We start from the raw sequence: 3,786 nt of genomic DNA, 5'->3' as shown, positions 1-3,786 counted from the left end.
AGAGTCTCAGAGCATGTGACAGCGATTGGGAAATTTAAACACCCGCGCCCGCCGCCTACCGACGGGGGAACCGATTTTCTCGGTCTGTTTCGCGCGTGCGTGGTCCAACAGCAGCTTGCTCCAACGGGTCGGACGTCTAGACGCAGCCGTTGCGAAAAGTGCCCGAAAGGTTGGCGGCGGGTCCTTCGATTCGTCGTCCCTAGAGGATACGGTCGGCATTTCGAACACCTGCTCCCGCCGAGTACACGCATTGGCCTCGGTACAAGTCGAACAGAGTCTCAGAGCATGTGCCAGGGATTGGGAAATTTAAACACCCGCGCCCGCCGCCTACCGACGGGGGAACCGATTTTCTCGGTCTGTTTCGCGCGTGCGTGGTCTAACAGCCGCTTGCTCCAACGGGTCGGACGTCTAGACGCAGCCGTTGCGAAAAGTGCCCGAAAGGTTGGCGGCGGGACCTTCGATTCGTCGTCCCTAGAGGATACGGTCGGCATTTCGAACACCTGCTCCCGCCGAGTACACGCATTGGCCTCGGTACAAGTCGAACAGAGTCTCAGAGCATGTGCCAGCGATTGGGAAATTTAAACACCCGCGCCCGCCGCCTACCGACGGGGGAACCGATTTTCTCGGTCTGTTTCGCGCGTGCGTGGTCTAACAGCCGCTTGCTCCAACGGGTCGGACGTCTAGACGCAGCCGTTGCGAAAAGTGCCCGAAAGGTTGGCGGCGGGACCTTCGATTCGTCGTCCCTAGAGGATACGGTCGGCATTTCGAACACCTGCTCCCGCCGAGTACACGCATTGGCCTCGGTACAAGTCGAACAGAGTCTCAGAGCATGTGCCAGCGAGCGGGAAATTTAAACACCCGCACCCGCCGCCTACCGACGGGGGAACCCATTTTCTCGGCCTCTATCGCGCGTGCGTGGTCGAACAGCAGCTTGCTCCAACGGGTCGGACGTCTAGACGCAGCCGTTGCAAAAAGTGCCCGAAAGGTTGGCGGCGGGTCCTTCGATTCGTCGTCCCTAGAGGATGTGGACGGCATTTCGATCACCTGCTCCCGCCGAGTACACGCATTGGCCTCGGTACAAGTCGAACAGAGTCTCAGAGCATGTACCAGCGATTGGGAAATTTAAACACCCGCGCCCGCCGCCTACCGACGGGGAATCCATTTTCGGGCTGTTTCGCGCGTGCGTGGTCAAACAGCAGCTTTCTCCAACGGGACGTACGTCTAGGCTCAGCCGTTGCGAAAAGTGCCCAAAAGGTTGGCGGCGGTTCCTTCGATTCGTCGTCCCTAGAGGATATCGCCGGTATTTCGATCACCTGCTCCCGCCGAGTGCCCGCAGTTTCTTTGTGCCCTTCGGACAGATACCCGGTGGAACACGCTACGACGAGTTCGACGGTACTTAGGGTAGCCACGCGGAACTCTCCCGCATAAGCTCTCGCCTTTTACCGCACATAGAAAGGCCGTACTATTGAGTAGTGATGGCATTAAATGTAGTTTCCTTCTATATATATAGGGGACTGGTGAGGCTTGACTGTCATCGACGATGGACGTAGCGTAAGCGTTATCGGCATGTGTCACGAACAGAGGGTAGCCACGCGGAACTCTCCCGCATAAGCTTTCGCCTTTTACCGCACATAGAAAAGCCGTACTTTTGAGTAGTGATGGCATTAAATGTAGTTTCCTTCTATATATATAGGGGACTGGTGAGCTTGACTGGAATCGACGATGGACGTAGCGTAAGCGTTATCGGCATGTCAGCAGGCTGTTGGCGGCAGGACTGTCGATTCGACTACCGGCACCCGCCGCCTACCGAGGTTATCGTCGGCATTTCGATTACCTGCTCCCGCCGAGTTCCCCCAGTTTCTTTTTGCCCCTCGGTCAGATAGGCGGTGGAACACGCTACCACGAGTTCGACGGTACTTAGGGTAGCCACGCGGAACTCTCCCGCATAAGCTCTCGCCTTTTACCGCATATAGAAAAGCCGTACTTTTGAGTAGTGATGGCATTAAATGTAGTTTCCTTCTATATATAGGGGACTGGTGAGCTTGACTGGAATCGACGATGGACGTCGCGTAAGCGTTATCGGCATGACACCAGGCTGTTGGCGGCAGGACTGGCGATTCGACTACCGGGACCCGCCGCCTACCGAGGTTTTCGTCGGCATTTCGATCACATGCTCCCGCCGAGTTCCCGCAGTTTCTTTCTGCCCTTCGGACAGATAGGCGGTGGAACACGCTACGACGAGTTCGACGGTACTTAGGGTAGCCACGCGGAACTCTCCCGCATAAGCTCTCGCCTTTTACCGCACATAGAAAAGCCGTACTTTTGAGTAGTGATGGCATTAAATGTAGTTTCCTTCTATATATATAGAGGACTGGTGAGGATTGACTGGAATCGACGATGGACGTGGCGTAAGCGTTATCGGCATGTCAGCAGGCTGTTGGCGGCAGGACTGGCGATTCGACTACCGGCACCCGCCGCCTACCGAGGTTATCGTCGGCATTTCGATTACCTTCTCCCGCCGAGTTCCCGCAGTTTCTTTCTGCCCTTCGGACAGATAGGCGTTGGAACACGCTACGACGACGAGTTCGACGGTACTTCGGGTACCCACGCGGAACTCTCCCGCATAAGCTCTCGCCTTTACCGCACATAGAAAAGCCGTACTTTTGAGTAGTGATGGCATTAAATGTAGTTTCCTTCTATATATAGGGGACTGGTGAGGCTTGACTGGAATCGACGATGGACGTGGCGTAAGCGTTATCGGCATGTCAGCAGGCTGTTGGCGGCAGGACTGGCGATTCGACTACCGGCACCCGCCGCCTACCGAGGTTATCGTCGGCATTTCGATTACCTTCTCCCGCCGAGTTCCCGCAGTTTCTTTCTGCCCTTCGGACAGATTGGCCGTGGAACACGCTACGACGAGTTCGACGGTACTTCGGGTACCCACGCGGAACTCTCCCGCATAAGCTCTCGCCTTTTACCGCACATAGAAAAGCCGTACTTTTGAGTAGTGATGGCATTAAATGTAGTTTCCTTCTATATATATATAGGGGACTGGTGAGGATTGACTGGAATCGACGATGGACGTGGCGTAAGCGTTATCGGCATGTCAGCAGGCTGTTGGCGGCAGGACTGGCGATTCGACTACCGGCACCCGCCGCCTACCGAGGTTATCGTCGGCATTTCGATTACCTTCTCCCGCCGAGTTCCCGCAGTTTCTTTCTGCCCTTCGGACAGATAGGCGTTGGAACACGCTACGACGAGTTCGACGGTACTTCGGGTACCCACGCGGAACTCTCCCGCATAAGCTCTCGCCTTTTACCGCACATAGAAAAGCCGTACTTTTGAGTAGTGATGGCATTAAATGTAGTTTCCTTCTATATATATAGGGGACTGGTGAGGCTTGACTGGAATCGACGATGGACGTGGCGTAAGCGTTATCGGCATGACACCAGTCTGTTGGCGGCAGGACTGTCGATTCGACTACCGGCACCCGCCGCCTACCGAGGTTATCGTCGGCATTTCGATTACCGGCTCCCGCCGAGTTCCCGCAGTTTCTTTCTGCCCTTCGGACAGATAGGCGGTGGAACACGCTACGACGAGTTCGACGGCACTTAGGGTAGCCACGCGGAACTCTCCCGCATAAGCTCTCGCCTTTTACCGCACATAGAAAAGCCGTACTTTTGAGTAGTGATGGCATTAAATGTAGTTTCCTTCTATATATAGGGGACTGGTGAGGCTTGACTGGAATCGACGATGGACGTGGCGTAAGCGTTATCGGCATGACAC

This window comes from Tachypleus tridentatus, unplaced genomic scaffold, assembly GCF_004210375.1.
Source record: "Tachypleus tridentatus isolate NWPU-2018 unplaced genomic scaffold, ASM421037v1 Hic_cluster_2, whole genome shotgun sequence".
Lineage (NCBI taxonomy): Eukaryota > Metazoa > Arthropoda > Merostomata > Xiphosura > Limulidae > Tachypleus > Tachypleus tridentatus.
Note: the sequence above shows the minus strand (reverse complement) of the source record.